Genomic DNA, 22,779 nt, shown 5'->3' with positions numbered 1-22,779 from the left:
GTCCCATCCCCTGCCTGCTCCCCCAGTCCCCGTGAGTGCCCCCAACCCCCGCCTGCTCTCCCAGCCCTTTCAATGGCTGCCCCACCCAGCCCCAGCATCTTAGTGCCTTAAAAAAAAAATGTTAAAAGCCCCGCACTCACCGGCTACTGCAGCAGCTGTCGGGGCCTCTGGGGGCTCATGGCAGAGCCCCCTCACACAGCATGGGGCAGTGGGATTCCCCCCTCCCCCCTCCCAGCCTGGCGGCAGCCAGTAAGTGCAGGACTTTTTTTTTTAAATGTGCCCGGGACGCTGGGGCCGGGTGGGGCAGCCATTGTTGAGGCTGGGAGAGCAGGCGGGGGATGAGGCCCTTTGATTCGGCCAATTCAGCAGTGGCCGAATCTTTGATTCAGGTTCAGCTGAATCAATTCAGGACAGTGATTCAAATCAGCTAATCGAATCCGAAGTGAATACTAGCTGCTTTGCACGGGCATAGTAAGTAATATGTGTATATCATGAGACCCAGTTCTACAAAGACTTACGCGCCCACTTAAATTTATGTACGTTGAATGATTGCATTGACTTTAGGACAATCACCAAGTGCCAGGTTAAGTACATGAGCAGGTCTTTTTAGGATCAGGATCCATTTGACTGTATGTAATGGTGATTGTTTTGAGGTTCTGATTTTTCCATGTTGGATTTTGCCAGTTCTAAGGCTATTTATGCCTCCTGCTCTTGTCTTTTAATAAACACAGAGACAAAGAACTAATTTCTAATCAATATCTGCCTATGCCAATAAACTGCCTTTTCATCTCTTAGAAAATCTGCCTTCTCCTTTTCCTGACCTATTGATTCTTCCATGTTTGAAATGCAGTTTTGTTATTTGCCTTAATGTTTTGTTCAATCTATATCTCCATTTACATTAATTTTAGATATAATCTTCACATTTCTGTTCTTACTTTTCAATACGTGGTGTTTTATAGCTCCTCACATGTGCTTTCTTGTTTAATCTTGATATTCTTTTGTTCTTTGTTCATGTACACGAGCTCCATATTTTCCTTAGTTTTAAGCCTACTTGTTGCTGTATCACATGCATGACCATGACTTATATGATAATTACTCTTAAAAAACTTCTACAGTGCTTTGTGCCCTTCACAAAGCATTGTAATGTTTCTCTGAAGCCAGAGCAACACTAAAAGCAATAGTAGTAAATAATTGATTAATGAAGGGTACGTATGGGTATGGGTAGAGGTATCTGGAGGAATATTGGATTCTATTGGTTGAAGAGTATAGGACTCTTTTCAAGCCCCAGCCTCTGTTTTTGAAGAGTAGAATATGAACCAGTTATGTTGTAAACTTGTCATTCTCCTTCATAACTCCATTCTGCAGAATGAGGGCAGTAGAGAACTCTCTCAGTTGTCATTTTTGTCAGTTCAGGAGCGGATCCACTGTCTTTGTAAGAATTATTCATTAGAGCTAACTACTACATAGATAAATGGTACTTAATGAAACTTTTTTCAAACTCTGTGATTCTGAAAAGGATTGTGTGCTATAGATGTAAAGCCAAATAACATTAGAATTCTGAACTTTTCTCTACTATTAACACAGATAGTCTCTCTGGAAAGATACAAGAGCAGGTCATCGAGTGATCAGTTTCTAACACCATAGAGGATAAGTAACAGCCAGCATGGATTTGTCAAGAGCAAGCCTTGCCTAACCAACCCAGTTTTCTTCCAGGACAAAGTAATGCATTTTGTGGATGAGGTGGAAAGCAATGGATGCCTTTATACCCTGACTGGCCACCCTTCCCAGCACCACCACAAGCACCTGCCCTGTGCAACTGATTCTGCCCCATACCTGCCCACTCTAAGCCCAGCGCCCCCTCCGGGAAGAGACTGGCACAGCCCCTAGCTCTGAGCCCACAGCAGTCAACCTGCTTCTGCCCCTCACACAAATCCAGGAGGGCACATGCCCCCCCATGCCTCCCCTGGGGGTGTGCACAGTGGTGGGGAGCCTCTCCTTTCTCCCCCACGCCGCCCTCTGTGCACCCCCTGGATGAGCTGCCCACGACTCTGTCCCACTCTTCACCCCAGGGCCACATGCACCACCCTGGCTGAGTAGTGCCTGCCCCTGCCTTGCTCCCTCCCTCACCACAGGGGCCTCAATCTGCTCCCCACCATACACCTCTTCCTTCTCCTACGGCCTTCCTCCCCACACCCAAAGAATAACTGGCAGGATGCTGCTTTCCAACCTGTCCAGCTGCATTCCTGTTAATCAGCTATCGGATTGGTATCCAGTGGTATGGCTGGTTAATAATTGGCCATTGGTATCAGCCAAGAAAATCTTTATTTGTGCACCCCTAAAATTAGAGCTTTCCCATCTCTCCCTCTCTGTGAGTGATCTTGGGGCATAAGAGCACTGTGGTGTCTACTGGAGTTCTATACATCCAAGCCAACCATCAGTAATGCAGACTTAACTTGTTGACATTACTGTCCTAGTTAGATTTGGCAGCAGTCATCAGTGCTTTAGGGCAGCGGGCTGAAACAACCTCAGCTCTGTGGTGGACTGGTGCTTGTGACACAGCAGCTGGTGCTTCTCCATGCCACCGGAGGCAAAACCCTCGTGCTGGAATGCTGCTGAAATGCTGCCAAAGTATCCCCCCTCCCCACCACCCTGGATCTGCAGTCCACCCATTGCCAACCCCTGAGCTAGAAAAGTTAAAGAAGTGGAAAGCAGAGACCATGTCAAAGTTCCTTCTGGCTGACATTAGAAATGGCAACAAAGCTTCGGAAGAAAAAGCACCTGTACTAGTTAGAACTGTACTTGGCAACAGACATAATTGCAGATAAGGAGATTAATTACTGTGCCGTGGGTCTTGGGAACATTACTTAAACAGCCGTGCAACAAGGAATTGGCAACTGAAATGTGAAATATTGTAGTGTTGGTTGGGGGAAATGGGAGGGAGGGAGGTTCCTTCCTTCTTTCTTTCCAGCTTCTTTCCAGGACTGGGTTTAATAAGAATGGACCACTAGAGGCATCATGAGTAAAATGTCCCTAATGTCTTCTCACATTCCTATGTGAAATAACTATTATGGAGTGCTTATCACTTGATATCTCAATTTGGCCATTGAATTCAGGAGCTTGCTGCTTTTTTCTGTTCTTTACCAAGTTTTTTTCTCCTTAAAGGATATTACAGTACAGGAAATGACAACATATTCAAGCCACAAGTATATCTTAAACTCAGGTTATATGACTTAATTATTCTTCTAAGAATGATATGAGTGGAGTACGTATCTGCTGTACTGAACTGTACAAGCATGGGTTGAATTTTCAGGTGATGCAATTGATTTGAGGATGTGTGTGATTTGGGGACCCAGAAGTTTCAAATTTTTATTTTAAAATCACTATTCTCTGAGAAAAAGGGTGGTTTTGAATGGCTTTGATTTTGCTGGAGGAGCATCCTTTGATATGAAGGAACATTCTGATAGGTTGCAGTGAGTATATTGATGCAGCAAGGTGGAAGAAATGGAGGAAAATGCATTTATACGTACACCTAGACAGCAGGCTGCTGTGGGGAGAAACCCTTTCAATCTCTGTTTGCTTATAACCTAGCAAACCATTACTGGGAATTGTGGACATGTATTACAAATCATTAATAATGAATCAATTTTTTTCTTACAAAACAGTGATTGTGAAAGGAAAGATCTGGCAGCTGAAAATGCTGACCTAGTGGCTGCCTCTTGTAAACCAAAGTGCCATGGTGCCTCCAGACTTTTCTGTACAAAACTGTAACAAACCCTGACTTTTATAACACAATTCAAGCAAGATAATGCTATGAACTATCGTGCAAAGGCCTAAGCTCTAGGTTTTCCAAGGTTACAGAAGTGCAGCTCAGCCTGTTACATAAAATTGTTTAGAAAAGTCAGCCAAAGTTAAAGATAGAACGTCTGGATCTGTCCAAAGAAGAAAACCTTCTGATACCACCAAGGGCTGGGTTGAGATATGACCTTGCTCAGTCAGTGAACCAAGATTGATTGTGCTGGAAATTAGGGCATAATTGGTGGACAAAATAATAAGAGGATGGGCTCAACTGTCCATCACTTTTTATGGTCATTAACACTGAAGCCGTGAAAATGGCGGACAGAAAGGAGTGATTTTTAGTTCCATGGCTGCCATTTCCACCAGTTTTTGGTATATGAGGATCTGAAACACTTGGGCCTCATTAATCTAATTCTGAAAGACACCCTGGATACCCCAAGTCAGAAGGAGGCATCCATGTGTTTCTGCCTTCCCTTTTCCATTCAAACCTTGTTTCTTCTTTCCCATGCTTTTTTGTTTGTTTAAATTTGTTAAAGACCAGTCTGGCTCAGACAACCAAGACTGGATCTTGCAACACTGCTGCAATACCCATGGCCAAAAAGGCAGCTGAGAGCAAGATCTGAAACAGCTCAACAATAATGCAAGTTTGCAAGCTTTTGGAATGACTGATAAGACCATCTGCTGTTTCTTTCTTTCTTTAATAGTCAGGTTGCTAAGAGTTAGAGCCAAATGGAGCTGCATTTTTCTTAGCTGTTCTTTCGTCTCCCCATTTGTTTTGCATTTTGTCTTGTTTTGCTTTCAGGAAGGCAGAATCAGACTCCAACAACAACAGCAGGAACAAAAGTTTCACCCCATCTGAGCTAACTTTTTTCTCTCTCTTCTCTGAAAAAGACAATTACTACCATTTACATGGCTGCCAAGCAGAGGGGTTTCCTTATAAAAGTTTTGTACAGGGAAACGGATGCTGTTAAAATAAAGATTTACCCTACTATTTTAAGTTTCAAAAGTTTTTAACTGAGTTTCCTCCTTTTTTCTGTATTTCTAAGAAAGGGTACAAAGTTATTAATGGTGATCATTTGCCAGGGACTAAGCAGGCCAACGCCTCTGTCCTTGAAACCCTAAGCCTTGTTTGATAGTGTAATGTTGTATAATTACTTGGTCTCTTGTTTGCAGTGCTGACTCTGTTCCCCATTTATTCTGTCTGAATTAGCATAGCAAAATTTAGAGGCTTCCTGCTTTAAGGGAGTAAGGACAGGATTCAGTGTAGGGAAGTCTTGAGGTCATTCTTGGCTCTACACCAGGCTCAGTATCTAGCTGTAATAAATCATGTGGCCTTCCTGCCACAGTTTCTACACCTTGTAAGATGAGGCTGTTTAATACCTAGATACCCAAACTATAGGGGTGTTTGTAAAAACAAATCAGTTAATATTTACACAGTGCTCCAGAAGCATAAAGTGTCCTGTAAGTATTATTGCTATAAACAAATTTCCATTTTACTGTGACTGAAGTGCAAGGCATTTATTGGGTAATGTCATGCAAGGCAGAGAGAGAACCCCTACCGTCTTCTCCTACCTACCTTTGTCCTATAGGATCCTATAACTGTTACAACTTTCTGTACCATCATGGTAAATACGATATTTTAAGTTATAAGTGTGTTCCTGTCTCACAAATATGTCATGCTACCTGGGGATTCTGGCTTTTTGCTTGAACTCCTTCATATAAAGTGCTTCACTGACTCTCCTTTGTGCTGAATTTATCAGCTCTCGCTGTTTAACACAGGGCAATGGCAGCAGAAGCAGAAGGGGCTCTGAGAGCAGCTGTAGATTGTGACTAAAAGGCAGTGTTTTGAAGGAGCATTTTAGGGGAGCATGAAGAGCATTCCTGGCTGATGCAAAGGATGTGCATTAGTTGCATGTGCTACCAGAACAAGTAGGTTCTTTGCAGTTTTGTTACAGTAATAGCCCTGGCACTTAGAGACAACAAAAGACCAATTTTGGGCCACATCCAATTGTGGCATTTTACGTGCATCAATCCTACACTTGGGGTGGACGCATTATATCCTGTAGGGGTCTCATTTTTCATAGTTAGAGGTACCAGCTTCACTGCAACCTTCCCAAGCAGAACCCTTTAACACCCTCAATGATAGCATGCCCAGGAGCTGGTCCCAATCCTGGTCCCATTGAATTCAAAAGTTAAAACTCCTCTTGACTTAAATATGGCCAGGATGTCACATACTGGGTGCACATGCACTTTACTGCTGAGTTGACTAATTAGCTGCACAGTAAACATCACCTTCTACACCTTACGTTGGTATTAGGGCACAGTAAACTTAATTAACTCCACTGTAAGATAGTACTATTAGGGACAATACCATCTTACAGTGGAGTACTTAACTCCACTGAAATGCATGTGTAGATGGTGATGGGCTGGCTGGGGCACAAAGGTGCTATAGTGTGGGGGTGCCTGCTATCTAGCTCCACACTTTAGCACCCTTGTGACCTGCTGGCCCCTCCACCACCCAGCACCACCACCTGGAGCCCAACAGCCTAGAGCTGCTCCACCTTGGCTCAGAGTGCTGTGGTCCCAGGCACATGTTTAGATGTTGTGCCTAGGAGCAGTTGACCCCAGTGCAAAGTGCGCCAGAGTTTATCATATTGCCTAAATAACCCACATATACGCACCCACTGTCTTTAAATATAATATTCCTTCTAATCCAACAGTGTAACAGTCTTTAAAAGAAAGCTGCTCTTATCAGTGTCTCCCCAAGACCTGGCCACTAAGAAAACTATTTTCTTTTACTTTGTTTCCCTCAGATTCTTACTAATCTCACTGGCCTTCATCCCACATAGTCTGAGGTTCAAGCCTAGTGACCCATTGGGCTAGTGTGGCTAAGGCATACCATTTTTTGCTGCTGATGGTGGCTAAACTGCCATTCACTCCTCAGTCTGAATAACTGTAGCTGGATTGGCTCTTGTGACCTTTGGCCTGAATCCATAGCAAAGCTTTAACTCCCATGCTGGTGCTGCAGCCAAACACCCTAATCTCTCTGCCACCAAACCCCCTCCAGTTAACTGGGGAAGGGGCAAACCATTCGCATAGACTTGTGTGTACAATGTTGCCTGGTTTTATTTTTTTTTAAATTGCAAAATAGGTTTTAAGCCAACATGATTTTTTTTAAATAAAGGCTTTTATGTCTCCCAATTTCAGAGCCTTTAGAGGGCTCTCTTGGATCACGTTTTCAAGTTTTTTTTCTGAGGGCCAGAAAGCTGAGATTCCAACCTGAGCATTAAAGTTCAGGGGCTGATACTTTAAGAAAAGCAACAAGCATTAGAGCTTGTAATTAAAATCATAACATCTAGTAATGCTGCTCCAGGTTAGCTCTGGAATGAAGTTCTTCCTACTGCACTCGCACCATGGTTAGAGCCTCTGGCAGAAATGCTGGGAGGGTGTCTGTAGTCAATTGGTATTTAATTCATAACCTACCCCTGACAGTCTGTGATCTCTCTCTTAGTGATCTCTCTCTCTGAAGCTGCTGTGGAATATGATTGTATGATGGGCTGGTGGTGTGGCCTTTGTTCATGGTGGCCTCGGGTTGCCCTCTTGGAGGACGTTTGCTGCTCTGAAATTCCTCCTTTTATATTCTTTTTCTCTTTTGATGATTCTTTATTCCTGGGTACTGTTGATTGGTCTCCCTGTGGTCATCATATTGTCCACATCGTATCCTGTTCTATACTGTCAGCATATTCCTTTGATCCAATAAACCCCTTGCATGCACACATCTTAATTTGGTTATTTACTGTTGTCTTAATTTGGTCTGTCCACCAAAACTGGAAGTCCCAAGGGGTCTGCAGTTGTGTACTATGACCTAGCATCAATGCTGCAGAGTCCCTTATCTCTATTTTGGGCATGCTGTTCATGTTATGCAGCTTCAAGGAACAGCCTGGTACATATCTTCAATTCCCCAGCCTGTGTCTGCCCACTCTAGACACAGTGGGTCTTGAAGGAAGTTTTGTCACAAGCAGGCTTTTTGAAATCAATTATCCCTTGCCATTCCCCTGGACTGCTGTTCTAATGCAATATCTACTTTACTGACAAGCCGGTTCTAAAAAGCAAATCTCCAAGTATCACTTTCTAGCTACCACAGGGAAGAACAAGAATTCAAGAAGGGAACAATCAAACCTGATGAGTGATGGAGGAGGAGGAGAATGGGAGTGCTCATTCTGAGCTTTGGCTAGGAAGAGGAAGGTCATTAGAGACTTAAGAACCATTGCCATGAAGTGCAAGAGACTGGAGCCATATTGGAGAAGGTCTAAAATGGAACTGGAGAAAGAACACTCCTGGAAGGATTGTGAACAGCTTTCAATTACCAGGAGCTAAAAAGAGCAGATGAGACACTTTTTGCCCATGCCATGTTGTTGTAGGGCTGCTCAAGAGTACAAGCTAAGAGACTTCAGTGTTTATCTCCCTTCAAAATAAAAGCAGGCAAAAGGAAGAACATGTCAGAGAATTACCTCAACTACTGATCTTAGGCTTGCATTGAAAGAGGCCTCTTGAGAACCTTGAACTCAGAATTTTATTTTTTAATTTAAAGAAGGTCTCTTATGCAATCTTGCAGCCTCCTTATCTGTGCTCTTTTGAAATCCTGTGGTACACAGCAGATTGGTGTGACCTATAATTACCCGTCATTTCCTGGATCTGTCTCTTGAAATAGCTCAAACCTTTAGCGCATCAAACGTGAAAAACAAGAGTATTCAGTGATCTCATTATGGTCTTCAAGCTCTGCCCGCAGTCCCCAAAGCCCATCCAGATACTTGGAGGTCTCCCATGGCTGTGCTCTGTGCTGAGATAAATCTGCATCCATTATTTTATATGAAAATGCGTTATTTCAGTCAGTGTTTCCATTGGGAGAGATTTACCATTGATTGGTGGATGGCAAGACCTTTTGTCCTCAGCTATGTGAGGCTCAAGAGAGAGTAAAAGGGTTAAAACAATTTACTTTTTCCTCCTCTCAGGGTTGTTCTTATCCTGAGCTCCTTTTGGTTATTTTGAACCCTTTACTGCATGTAGACTCCCTAATAAGTCCTACCTCCTGATGATGTTTGGAACTCTCATACAGCCTCTTCGGTGTCCTTTCTTAGTTACCTCTTTCCTACCAGGTTTTTCTCTCTGTTCTTAGCTATGCCTCTGGTCCTCACTGTGTACTCTTCTTAGCATCTAAATGTCCGTGCCGATTCACCTTCTGTTCAGCTCCTTCTCCTTCAGTCAATTTACTTCAGCCCACTCTCTTTCAAAGCTGCTTTGGGCCTCTTACACTCAAGACTCCTAAACCAGTCTAGAATTCTTCCCTGTTCAGTCCTACCGGTGCTTTCTTGGATACCTCAGTTGTTTCCTATAACTGTACCTTGTTTTCCCTCCATGACTCTTTACATCCTGTGAACAATCAATTATAGGTCTGCTAGAGCTGCAGTTTTACTTGTTCATACTTACATTTTGACCAGGATTGCCAAACTGGGATTTTTTTTTACTGACAATTTGCAAGCTTTTTACTGACAGCCAGCCTTTTATATCAATATATGTTTTGCAGAATGTAAATGTAACTCTTTTGCCAGGCACTGCCATGCTGCCAGGCCCCAGTTAGAAGGGCTGGGTTCAAATTTAGGGGTTTAACATCAACCCGAGTAAAAAAAAAAAAAAAAAAAAAAAAAAAAAGTATGGTTGTCAGTAAATAGTTTGCAGTAATTCTTTTTTTCTTAGGTTGGCAACCCTGCTTGACTGCAGCAATAGTTTTACACTATGCTGCCCCCTCTCTGCCATCAGAGGCCTCCTACTCAACTGCACACCCTGATGCCTCTGCATCTTGCACCATACTGGCCTTGCTTCCCACACTCTGGGGCAAACCCCCAAAGAAGCATACCTGTGATCCAGCATTATTACAGGCAGCCTGAGATGCAACAGCAACAGCAGCACATGGCTGATGGGGTAATTCCTTCAGGATGCTCTGCTGCCACTCAGATAGCAGGTAGCACTATTGTCCTCTGTCAGAACTTCAACCAGGCTGCAGCTGATTAGTGTTTTTACCATGGGTAATAGTTTTGTTTTGGTTTGGTTTGGTTTGATTTTATTTTACAGACTTTACTGATAGCCATTTTTAGCCTGATTTTATTGATTTATTTATTTAGTTCTGGCAGTCTGTAAATTTATTGACAATTGGCAATCCTAATTTTAACACTTTATGAGCCACGGCAGGTGAAAGTTGCTTTTTATTTGGGTATTTATTGCTTATTTTCTTTCAGTTATCATTGGCTATGAAAGATTTTGTATAGTTTACCGTCTACCATTTGTTTATAGTGTCACAGCTGAGTACACCTGATGTGTTCATTCACGTAAGTGCCTTTTTTATACTCAACTTGCCCAGGGACAAATGTAGTTTTCAGAAACCTGATAGGGCCCTTTCCGCACTGTCACACACTTGCACAGGCTGAAACATGATTAGGAGCCATTCATCAGGAGTATAAACTCCTGTCAGAGGGATGGGCCTGCAGGGCACAACTTTTGAAAGTTACCAGTCAGTCATGATATAATACATAATCACCGCTGAAGCTGGCATCTGGTAAAAGGGGAAGGGTCTTAAAACTAAACTGTCCTTAGTACTCTTGGGAAAGGGGAGAACCACTTTTAATTCATCAAAAGCAGGTTACTTGTTCACAAAAATTAAAAATGTAATTCCTCTCCTTTAGGGAAATGCCTGTCGCTTCTGATTTCTTCCAATTCCTATTTAGGGGCACAATGACTTATATTGCTGCTTAACAGGAGGGATTAGCTTGAGATCCTTTGAGAAAGATCTCTCCTGTACAGTATTCTATATTAATGTGATTAAATCTCATCCTTCATCTATCTGGACTCTCTCTCGCTTTCTACAAATTAACCACTGCTTGTAGAGTAATAGAAACTTAAAAGGAAAATAAAGTAATCAATTCTAGGCCATGTTCCTCTTGTTGTTATCCCTGTGGTATATTTTCTAATGTTCTGTCTACCCTAGTTCTTAATGTCCCATATTATTATTCTTCCACCTTTTTCCATGGAAAAATTTTATTCAAGTTCTTGGAGCTCTCATTAGCAAGAAGTTCTTGTTCTTATTCACTATAAGAGTTCTTATTATTAGTCACCAGAAGACTGGACCCTTCTGTCATGAGTCATCACTTTCTCCACTGTTAGATTATTGGGAAGGTTTTACCTCTTACAGTGCGTTAGCAACTATAACAGTGTATGCGTTGCACTTTTTTAGGTCATATCTTGAGTCCCTTTTATACATCTGTTTTATTGAGTGACAGCATGGGTGTGTGCGTGTATGACATGCAAATACATGCATATACAAATACACATATATAGGTATATACATGCTGAAACTCAGCATGGCAGATTCATCACAGTACCAACAGCCAGTCCTAGTATTTTAATCTCAGTCTGAGTGGAGATTCAGATATAAAACTGATGGTGTCTTGAAAACAAGTTGCCTGGTTTAGGAGGAAAAACTTACCTGCTTCTCATACCACTTAAACTAAAGGTCTACTCAATTCATGATTTTGCAGAAACTGGACAATATGGGATTGTCCATTAAATCAACTTAAAAACTTGATAAAGAATATAATGCTGGCTCCCCAGTGGGAGCCAGTGGTTCTTGCTGCAGCTGTGGCCAAGCCTCACAGCCCACCTTAGTGAGGGAAAAGGTGCCAGCTGGCGGGGTGGCACAAAGGGCAGCAGACAAAATGGCAGCTGCCCCTTCATCACTTCTACCCCTGCTGGGGCCTTTCTGCCAATCAGTATGAAGGGGCAAGGCCACTGAGGCACATCCAAGAAACATCTGCAGAATTTGCTATTTATGCCACAGCCAACCCATAAAAACTGTTTAGTTTCTCTGCAATTTAAGCAGACCCTTACTTAGAGCAACTAAGGGCAGTTCTTTTATTTATTTATTTTTACATCTGTCGTTAATTACCCATCTAAAGTAAGAAAACTTTTTTTAAAAGGGTCAAATCTTTTGTCTTCTAGATGGGGTTAAAAAGTTACTGCATAGAGTATAACCAAGAATGCTAATATGAAATGGAGGTCCTTTATATATGCATATTTCCCCATGAATTTCAATGGAAGCATTCATAGTGCAAACAGTCTGCAGGATTGGGGCCTTCTGGTTGAATAAGGCCTTTGTTTAACTACTGTACAACCCATGCTTGCACAACTGTCAACTTTCTGTGTCAAGGCAGTGTACTTTCATAACTCCTTCTCTCCTGGCAACTATCTGTTGTCCTCTGTATTCTGACTGATTACCAGGGATCATGGTTTTCTCTGATTAAAGAAAAAAGTCCCCAATTTTTGGATAGAAAATAAGTGACCCAAAATCCACATTTTTCCATGATTAAAATGAAACACCACTAATATATACATGCATCTATATGTAGCGGTGTTTCATTTTAACCATGGAAAAATGTGGGTTTTGGGTTCCTTTTTTCATCTGAAAATTGAGAATTTTTTTTTCTTTTTTATCAGAGAAAACCAGGATCCCTGCTGATTACTTTTGGCAAGACACAGTGATATGTCAGAATGTTAGGGAAAACAGGTTAAATTCAAACTTATTTTAAATCTGTTGTTTTAAAGTAATATTTTCCCAAGATGCATATTTTTATGCCCATTTGTAGGTGTGGTTTTTTCATTTTGAGTTTGGCATTTTTTTGAGAGACGTGTTTGGATTTAGTTAGTTGAGCTTTTCCTTTTCCCTTTTTTGAAACATAATGCCTGTTAACTTTTATGCCCAGAAATAAATTATTTTCTGAAGTCAAGTGGCCAAACTTTTGAAAGACAGCACAATAATACCAAATTGAAACCTTTCATCTTAAACACTCAGTTCCTAAATACTGGCAAGCTAAATCAAAACTTCATTAAATGAATAACCCTATAATTAAAAATGAAGATGGAAGAAAGCTTGGATTCACATATATTGTTTAAATGATGTATGCATTAGAACTACTATTAAATGGAAGAGCAACAAATCATAAATTGCTATTATAAAAGTTCATATGCTTTCTAGGGGCGAGACTAATTATGTTGCTCAGAAATGCTCCTTGCAACATATTTATTTGCTGTCAGAATCAATTGCTTCTTTTATTGTTAAAACTTCCCCAGGGATCTGATGTTAAGGAAAATATATATATGTACACCTCTTTGTATTAATACTTTGTTTTTACCTTTTGTGTGTAGTCTTGAGACCTGATGACTCAGTACTCTCTCAATTGCAACAAGGCTATTGAATTCACATGCACCTTGATAAATGAACTGTTAGAACTGAAGAAAACTTGGATTCGATCAGTGATGACATGGTTACGTTTATAGTGTGCATTAAGGAATGTATCTGTGATTATCTGATTTAGTATATCCTCAGGAGACGTCTAAAGTAAAGAGTTCTGTTATAATTACTGTGTACGGGACTTGCAAGAGAGAGATCTTTGTTTCTGATCATTGAAAGCATTTGGTTATGTTCAGTTGACTCTTGGCAGCATCTGGATCTTAATCTCCCTCTCTCTCTCTCTCTCTCTCTCTCTCTCTCTCTCTCTCTCTCTCTCTCTCTCTCTCTCATGTTCCTATTCTGTTCCTTTGGTTGGGAAACCAGATGAATGCAGTTTTCAGTGACTCTCCTCCTGACCCCTGAAAACAGGCCTCCTTGAATTCATGGGCCTGATTTAATACTTAATTTTTAGAAAAAGAGCAAACAAGCCTAAATCAGTGGAGACATGTCTGGCTGAAGTTGTGGATTGCACAAGATTTAAAGCAATGCTCTCGCTTTATTAATCCCTCAGGACACATTTAAGGAAGAGTAGGGCTCATTTTCCAAATTTTGATGAGAAATACAACTGCCAAGAACATTTTCTCTCCTTAGTTAGTCACATTACTATTGAGAATTCATTTTTATTAAATGCTCTTCTAATTGTTGGATTCCTCCTGTAACAGATGGGCAAGTTTCTGGCCGCTGAAATGGCACATTGTGACTTGCTTGCCATGTCAAAGATCAGACAACAGAGGTAGCTTGAAGATGCTCCTTTAGTTATGAGCTAAACATATAATTTCTACAATATCACAGTGCATCCACACCAGAAAACTGGGATGCATCAGTTCCTTTTTGGTTTGTTTTTGTTTTCATGTGCTGTAATTCACCAAATTCTTCCTGGGATAGAACAGGGAGAAAATGTTGAAGCAGCACGAAGCTGCAAAACCTCTGGTCAGAGGAAACTCCAGGTAACCAGGAAGTTTCTGTGGTCTTATCTGTACTGAGTCACAGGATAGTGTGATGGAAAATACACACATGCTGCAAATGTATACCTAAATGTTCCTGTACCTTTAATAGGTTGGTGTGAGACATGCAAACAGACATGCAAAAATGTATGTATTGTAAATAAGATGCAGAGGCATATAACATGAATTCCCCGAGTGTCTTGTCATTGTCAATCTGCAATTGCAAAATACAATTAATATTCTTGACAATATGCAATTCCCAAAAAATAGGTTTCTTTTATTATGAATTTGAATAACAGAGCCAAAAGTAATTGGTTTAATACGGAACTCAATGAATTTTATGTAAGTAATAATATGTCATGGTTGCCTGTAATAGCAAAAGATTGGACTTCATGACCAAGGAATCCTGTGCATCTGTGAGTAAGGGAACAGTGATTACATACTCAAGTAATCTGTAAAGGTACAATCCTGAGGCAAGACCTAAAGTACAAGGTGCCTTTGCTGAGAGTTGTAATTATGGATGTTTTTATTCTGATCAATGTAGATAATTCCTGTTGTTACTTATTTCTGACAGATTTGGTTTCTTGAATTTGAATTTACTGCTGCTTACAGTCAAAACATATGAGCTTCACTGTTCCTTTTTAAAGACAACTGTCTCTTTACTGATGGCAGTTGACTTTTACCATGGAGACACTCCATTATCCAGCACAGCAGCAGGCAGCTATGAAAGAGAAGTATATCTGAAATGTAAAAATGCACAAAATGAAATTACATTACACTAATAGCTGATCCATTCAGTCAGACAGCTCACTAACAGTGACAGTAAGAGCTGAAATAGTGCTTTTCTTAAATGGCCAGCACACCATTGATAGCTTTAGCTGCTTGTTGCATGCAGGTCTTTCTTTTTCATTCATCTCCAGTGTGTTTTAAGACAGTGATTGTTGATGAGCAGATAATTAGGATAAGTAGTTGCAAGAATAAATGTTTGCTTTTTTAATGTTTACATTTTGGTAGCTCCTAACATCTGTGACAGAGTTGGGCCCATTGTGCTGGGTGCTGTGGAGACATGTATGTGACAGTCTGAGCCCACAAACAGTTTACATTAACTTGAAAATCTGAACTCCTGGGGTACAGGCATATGGCATCATTTGAAAAGTGTCATCTTGTGCTCCTTAACCATGGTGATAATCAGTTCAGCCTATCACAGTATTAAATGAATCACAGCAGAAGCAATGCATGGAATATAGAGTTGCTGGAAGATTTTACCTATGGACACAAGATATAAAAATAGACAGGATGGATTTAATGAATAGGTGAATTGGGAGAGAGGAGCACCAAAGAACTTCTCAAAGAGGATCAGGGCTCCGAGTGGTGTACTGACCTTTAAAAGGTTGTGAGTTCAAAGTTGCAGGTGGGCCTGGCCTTCTCAAGGTGGCAGAGAAGCCCTTGTGGGCTCCAAAATATTTATTCGCCAAGGGCAAGTCATGCCTGACCAACCTGATTGCCATCTATGTTGAGATGACTGGCTCTGTGGATGCTGGGGGAGCAGTGGATGAGATATGCCTTGAGTTTACCAAGGCTTTTCATATGCTTTCCCACAACATCCTTGCAAGCAAGCTAAGGAAATCTAGTTGGAAGAATGGATTGTAAGGTGGATAGAAAACTGGCTGGATCATCCGGCTCAAAGAGTAGTAAACAATGTCTCAGTGTCTACTTGGCAAACGGTATCAAATGCAGTGCCCCAGAGATTGGTCCTGGGTCCAGTTTTGTTCAATATCTTCATCAAAGATCTAAAGATGGGATAGAGTGCACTCTCAGCAAGTTTGCGCATGACACTGATCTGGGGCAAGTAGTAGATATGTTGAAGGGTAGGGCTAGGATTCAGAGAAACCATGACAAATTGGAGGATTGGACCAAAATAAATCTCATGTGGTTCAATAAGGAGAAGTGCAAAGTCATGCACTTAGGACAGAACAATTCCATGCAGTGGTGTAGGGTAGGGACTGACTGGCTAAGCATTCCCCCTTCCCCTTCCTCCCCCCAGCCCCTCTACCCCCAACAGGAGTCCAGTCCTGGAAGAGTCCTCAGAGTATGCCTAAATTGGCTAATTCCTGCCCCTGCCCTTGCCCCTTAGCCCACTGCACAAAAGCCTCCATTTATGCATCTAAGTCTTTCTTCATTCTTCACCATCCTGTTTAGCATTTTACTCTTGGCTACCTCAGGGAGATGCCAGATGCATGTTGTATTAGACAGTTACTGCATATAAGCCAGATATCCTCCTACTTCTGTCCCTAAGCTTTAAGGTCATATTTCCTCTTGCTTGCTCTGCCTTATGAGTCTTTTGTCCTTGGTTGCCTGCTGGCCCATCTTCAAGAGTTGTCTTGCACTGTTCCCTAGCCTTCTGGTCAGAACACTCTTCAAAGAGGAAGATGTGGGTTTGAATCCCCTCAGGCTAAGAAGAGCCAAAACAAGGTCTTCCGCTTCCTCCGTGCATACTCCAATACTGTATTTTATATCTTGCTGATCAAGACCAATTTGGATCATTCCACTAAATTCCATTTCAGTCCTTTTTACATGTCTACAGAACCAATCTGGTTGTGGCCCCAGTCTGCACTTTGGCTTTCAGATTCCTATATTCTTACAGTTATCAAGGCAAATTGAAGCCATTGTGATCATCTAAAATGAGTTTTTCATTTGTAACTGGATAAACAATTAAATAAGGTAAAGAGCATCACGCAGTAACTTTTTCTTGAGTAACAGCATATTTCAAAATATACTTAATCTCTGATAGGCATGTCAAGAAATAGCAAATACCTCCCTTCTATTGGTACATAAATTGTTCTAATGGTTTATAACTCACATTGTTAAAACCTTAACTTCTCCTATGCATTTGTCTTGCTTCAGATCCTTTCATTAAAGAGTCATCGCTATCAGAAATCTCTGCTGCATGTAGGTATTTGTAAAACACATTTAATTGCCCTCATTTAAGTTCACCATTTTTGATAAACTACATAGAGTTTCTGAAATCCCTCATAGTGAGGCAGGTTTTCCAGATGTCACATCATTTACATAGCCCCTTTCCCCCATAAATCTTCTGTAATTTGTCAGCCTCGTATTTTTTTTAATTGTGAACACCAGAAATGGACATCCTATTCCAGTATTAATCTTCCTAATTCTATATCCACCTCCTCACGCATACTTACTAATTCTCTCCTAATCTAAGGATTGCATGCGCACACATTGATGTGTCAACAGAAGTTTCAGGTAGCACTGTTTTGGACTTCCTGCCATTCACAATTCAATGCACTTTATAAACACTGGTTATTTATCTCAAAACATCATCCAGTGTGAAATGGATAATTACTGACTTCATCTGGGACACAGCATGGATTTCCCAAGAAGCTGCCAGACTGAAGTTTGGGAATATGTTGAACCCTGTCTTATATGGTGGAAGGAACATTATCACTAGTAAAGAATTTGAGCTAGATTCTGCCTCATTTACATTTTGTGCAACTCCATTGCAATGGAAATCAACCTTGAAGTTACCCTACGTGCAGTGTTTGGTTCTGTGTTACATAGCTTATATGAGGTACCTTCTGAACCCCCTGTCCTGTAATATTTTTGAACAGTGTTTATGCAGGGTGAAATGTAAATACAACCTTCAGACCAACTCCTGGGGCCAAGACAAACATCTATCATTACACAGCTCTGCACTGCTAATAAGAAAACATTTCTGCTGTTATTGTAGCAGAGGCAGAGATTATGAGCTCTGAAAGAACAGATATGGCCTTGATTGAAGCATGTACTGCATGCCTTACCCCCCAAATGTTTCACTTTCCTATTTTATGAAAAGAAAAAACAATCTTAGTTAACACTTATGTTAGATTTTCCTTGAAAGGAAAAGCAAAACAAAACAAAAGGTGGATGCCTTCTTTAAACAGAAGCCAATTTGTCCATATTTCAATGAGTATGTGTAAATAACTGCCACTGTCCTTGAAATGCAGCCTTGTTGATGCCAGTGGCCTGATGGAACATCAGAATATGCAGAGCCCAGCTTCTACGTACAGTCTAAAATGCTGAGCTTCTCAACGTTTTCTATGTTGCAAGCCTAAACAAAAAGAAAAGTTATTTTGGGAAGCTTCTTCCACAAATTATACTAGTAAAGAGAGGGCCTTGATAAATGACTTTGTGATGGTTTTTGCCCCTTACAATGCCGGCTTGGGTTAAGGGTTCTGATTGTGGTGGAAGAGCTGTGTGAGGGCACATAGTTTTTCAGCCTGTCTGAAAAGTGATCATTCCACAGTCGGTTTGCTTCTGAGTATCACTTACCTTGGCTATTAAAAATGTTTCCCCAGGCTTTGTGAGTTGTGTTGTCCCACAGGACATTGCTGGCTCGTCAGTTTTGATGTGCATTCTTTAATGCAGTTCAGTCCTGATTTATTCATGTCTTTGAAGATTAGGAGGATCAAGGCTTGGACTGACTTTGGAAGTAGATTAGCTCCAAAACCAAACTAAGGGAGGGATACAGGACAGACTTGGTGTTCTTGTCATACCAGTGCCATGCACAAACTAGACTCTTTCCATTGACCTGCTTAAGCGATTGTGCATTGTGCTGAAATCCAGGACCTAGCAGGTGTGGATCTGGGATTATGCTAATTAATCGATCGCAGGGGCTGTGCACATGGGTTTCTGTTACTCAGTAAATCCTGACTCCACCTCTAAAGAAACACCTTTAACTCCCACTCTTCCTTGCTTTTGCTTGTTTGGGGTGTGTGATGGGACCACTCTGTTTCTTCCTATTATTATGTCAGTCCCATGGCTTGAGGAGTAAGTGTGTTAAGTGTTTTGGCTCCAGGCTTAGGGAAGGGTTGAGGACCACTGAATGTATTTGTTTTCTCTACTTATAAATTGAACATTTTCTATCCAAGGATGTAGCATGTCTAGGGACCAAGGCAGACAGTTCTCAGTTAGAATAGTTTCCACTTCATGACTGAATAAAGCGGGAAAGGTAGATATGACTATCTTGCAGGGTTGTACCAAAGAGCCCTATGTTGTAGCTGTTTTGCTGCAGAGAGATCAGCTCTGTTTTTCTGACTCTAATTTGAGTTCTGTGCTGGCTTTAATTTCTGTGGTAAGAATTCTTACCAGTAGAAAATCAGGCTGGGATCTGGAGCTTCCAGATGTCCCAGACCCCTGGCTAGAGATTTCCAGCCAAGTGGCACTAGGGCTTTCTAGGCAGGTGGCACTAGCCTTGCTGCTCCTAGGCACCCACTTAAGGGAGCCCATTACTTGACAGCCTGTCTTCACTCGTGCCTGGGAAGGGGGCAGGCTGTAAATAGGGACCCCCAGGTTTTTAAATCCCTTCATGTACAACCCAGATGAGCTGCACACAGGGTGATTTAAAGCTGGAGGTGTGAGGAAGTGGAGCCAGGGACAGCTTCCTCAGCTCTCTGTCCCAGGTTCCCAGCTTTTAAGCTGCCACATGTGCTGCCTTAGCTGAGTAGCCCTCAGGGCCATTTAAAGCCCTCAAGGCCATGAAGCAGAATGAGAAAAGCTTCTCTGACCCAGTTTCTGGCCCTAAGACTTTGCAATCTCTGGTCCTGCTGCGCAGCTGGGCAGGGGAAGGGAACCATCACCTGCAGCAGGGATCCTCCTAGCAGAACTGGGGGCGAGGTGTAGGGGTGGGGACTGTCCAAGTGGCTGCAGCATCGACCGAGCCCCAGCAGCTTTGCAGCTGCAGCAAGGCTGTCTCCTGACACCCACATGCCTCCCGTTTCACCAGGAGGGTCCCCACTGCAGGAGTCCTGACAGGGTGGCACACACAAAGCAGTGGATTGGAAAAATTGTCTTTTAATGGCTATGATTAGGATATGATTGTGTTTGTCAAGACTAGAGAAAAGAGTATTGCAGTAACTTAACTGCGAGAGAATGAGACCCTCTGTGAGAGTGCTGGCTACATAAATGGATAGGAAAGCTCAGATGTGAGAGCAGAAAGAATGTGTGAGATATGGTTAGAGCATGAATATGAGCATCCAAGTCTTTGATTCCCAGTTTATTGGGTAGAGTGACAGGAAGTGGAAATAGTTGTTTTGGTCTCCCCCAAAGAGGTGGAGGGGAAAATGAGGAAGATCTTGTGACGGACATATATTGAAGGCATTATTAGAGAGGAAAGAAGAAGATGGAGTCACAGAGGCCAAAGGAATTTGGGAAAGAGCCAGAGGAGGATGAGAGGTTAAGGAGAGGAGTATGGGAAAGCTTGAGAACAGACGCTAGGGAGATCAGGAGATGGGTTGAGAGGAGACTAGAGGAGGAAAGCAGACAAGAAACTTCTGCCTTGGTAACAGAGGAGAAGAGGGAGGAGGCAGACTAAGGCTGATGGGGAGGAGCTGAGTGGATGTCAACATGGACAAACCTTGCTGGAGATGATTTATTCCTGGGACTCTAAAAATAATTCTGAAGAATCCATTTTTTTTTCTTTTCTTTTTAACTTTTCCTTTCAGGATGAGCAGGTGTTTTAACAAAATGCTTGTGAGGCAATCCTCTGAAAGCCTCTACAGAATCTCACAGGGGGAGATGAGCCATGCTCATCCTGAAGTACTCTGATACAAATTTGTGTGGCACAGTGTGTTGCCCTTTCTTGCATAGGTTTATGAGAGAGTTGTTGTTCAAATGGAAAACCGAGTCGGTTCCTTATCCCTTCTGCTCCATGAACACAGTCCACCTAGGACATGGGGCTTAGCATAAGCTCAGAAAGCACATTTTTGTGGAAGACTCTTACTATAAGACCAGCAGCACTGTATGAATAAGAGAAGGAGCTTTTAGTTATGATGTGATGTGCTATAGGTTTCCTTCTTATATGACAGGCTATAGGTTTAATCTGTCCTTCCTTAAGAGAATACATGCAATTTTAATGCTTTTCCTTAAAGCTTGCACACAACTTCCTTCCAGACCATGCCACTGCTACCTTCCTTTTGGATTGCTGCCAGGAAGTTCTCAAGGAAAACTGTGCTGGCCTCAGCTCTGCCTTCTCTTTAAATTGTTGGGACTCCTCATGTATCTGAAGTTAGGCTTGTGTTTAAACACCTTGCTTAACTGGTACCCTTGATCCTTAGAAGAAGAAACCCTTCAAAGAAAAAATAGGTTGTAAAACGTAAGTCCTATGCATGGAGTCCTAGTTTTGGAGTCTCCATCTCCAAAAACAGAAGGTTAGATCCTTCCCTTTGCTTTTTGCTGGACATCTTTTTGTATAGCCTGTACCTGAGCCCTCTGCAAAAATACTGTTTATATCACTGGGGTTTTGTGCAGGTATTCTGTGCAGAATACATGACATAAATAGGCAGCATGTCAGAAATTTGGATTTAGCCCAAAATCAGTCTAAAAAGGTTCTGAAATTTTCTGTATTCTCTATGTAGAGGATATATATTTTTAAAGTCCCAAAGTAAATAAAACTTGGACAGAGATATCATTATATATTATATCAAAAAAGCATTTTATGAAGAATCAGAAGCACTTCTTTATTTCAGTGTGATTATTATCTGTATTTCTGAGGTACTGAGATCTCTCCTTATGAACCAGAAGCTCATCATGCTATGTGCAGTATGAACACAGAATAAAAAATGGCCTCTCTCTCCAGTAGATGTGTGCATGTGTTGATAGTGGCTCTGCTTATAGGATCTGGTTTAAATGTAGAAATTGCCACACTAAATCAGATTGGTGGCCCTTCAGGTCTAGGATACTGTCACAAGCAGTGACCAATACTAAAGACAATCAGGGAAGACACAAACAGCCGTACAGTGGCCCAAAGTATTTGTATTCCTTTTGTAACCGCTTTGGAACTGTTTGAATATTCTTGTGCATACGCACACACATGGTGTTTTTGTTTGTTTAAAATTTTGTTTAACAAAACTATTTGAAAAAGGAAGCCGCTATCGGATCAGCTTAAATAAATACTGTAATCTCATCTGAATAGAAAAAAAAACCACCTGTATGTTGCTTAAGGAGCGCACAGCCAAAAGTGTGTGTAGATTTGTAGATTTTCAAAGTGTCCTTTTCAAGGCAATAATTTAGTACAGTATAAGTAATATATCTCTTGGACAATGGAAAACTGTAACCCCAGGGACAGTATAGTATAGGTTTTACCTGACTGGCAAGAGTTTAGTTTCACTTCCTTTTACATCAAGGTAATTAGAGAAGCCAAGTGTTGCAATCTCTGTGTCTAGCATCTGGTCCACTGTAACAGTTAGAATAAGCAAAGGTTCTTTTAAAAAGTAATCTCTTCCAAACTGATTCATTCAGCTCAATGTTCTCCCTGTGGGGGAAATTTATTTCTTAAAAAAAACTTTACCATCCACTTATCATTTGCACAGCGTGTTCTCCTTTCTGGTTGCGACTGGTTAAAAGAACTAAATATAAACATAACTCTGTGTGTGTGTGTACACGTGCATGTGCTTGCATGTGCATGCATGCACTGTTTGCTTTAACCCTGCGGTTCCTAAACTGTGAGTCACGACCCCAAATAGGGTGGCAACATCAGCAGATGGGGTCGCAATAAACATGCCTCCTGAGATTTCTCCTCCCACAGTAGGGTGTGGGGCTGCAGCTGGGCCAAACCAGCTCTTAGTTTCATAGTTTCTAGGGTCGGAAGGGACCTGAGCAGATCATCTAGTCCGACCCCCTGCCATGGCAGGAAAGAGTACTGGGGTC

At 41.6% G+C, this 22,779-nt stretch overlaps 1 protein-coding gene and 1 long non-coding RNA gene across 2 annotated transcripts in view; one reads left to right on the top strand and one right to left on the bottom strand.

The window, feature by feature from the left end:
- GHR (growth hormone receptor) overlaps positions 1–22,779 on the top strand; it is a 260,516-nt gene that overhangs the window by 26,329 nt on the left and 211,408 nt on the right. The window contains exon 2 of the mRNA XM_019517913.1: positions 1,585–1,719. The gene's annotated coding sequence lies outside the window, so the exon portion shown is untranslated. The remainder of the gene's footprint in view (positions 1–1,584; positions 1,720–22,779) is intronic.
- LOC109297858 overlaps positions 15,145–22,779 on the bottom strand; it is a 13,044-nt gene continuing 5,409 nt past the window's right edge. Inside the window, exon 3 of the long non-coding RNA XR_002097445.1 lies at positions 15,145–15,703. This is a non-coding gene — a long non-coding RNA (uncharacterized LOC109297858). The remainder of the gene's footprint in view (positions 15,704–22,779) is intronic.

The sequence above is a fragment of the Gavialis gangeticus genome, unplaced genomic scaffold (assembly GCF_001723915.1).
Source record: "Gavialis gangeticus isolate Ggan-Ray unplaced genomic scaffold, GavGan_comp1, whole genome shotgun sequence".
In the NCBI taxonomy this organism is placed as follows: Eukaryota; Metazoa; Chordata; order Crocodylia; family Gavialidae; genus Gavialis; species Gavialis gangeticus.
Note: the sequence above shows the minus strand (reverse complement) of the source record. Positions and strands in the feature narration are given on the sequence as shown.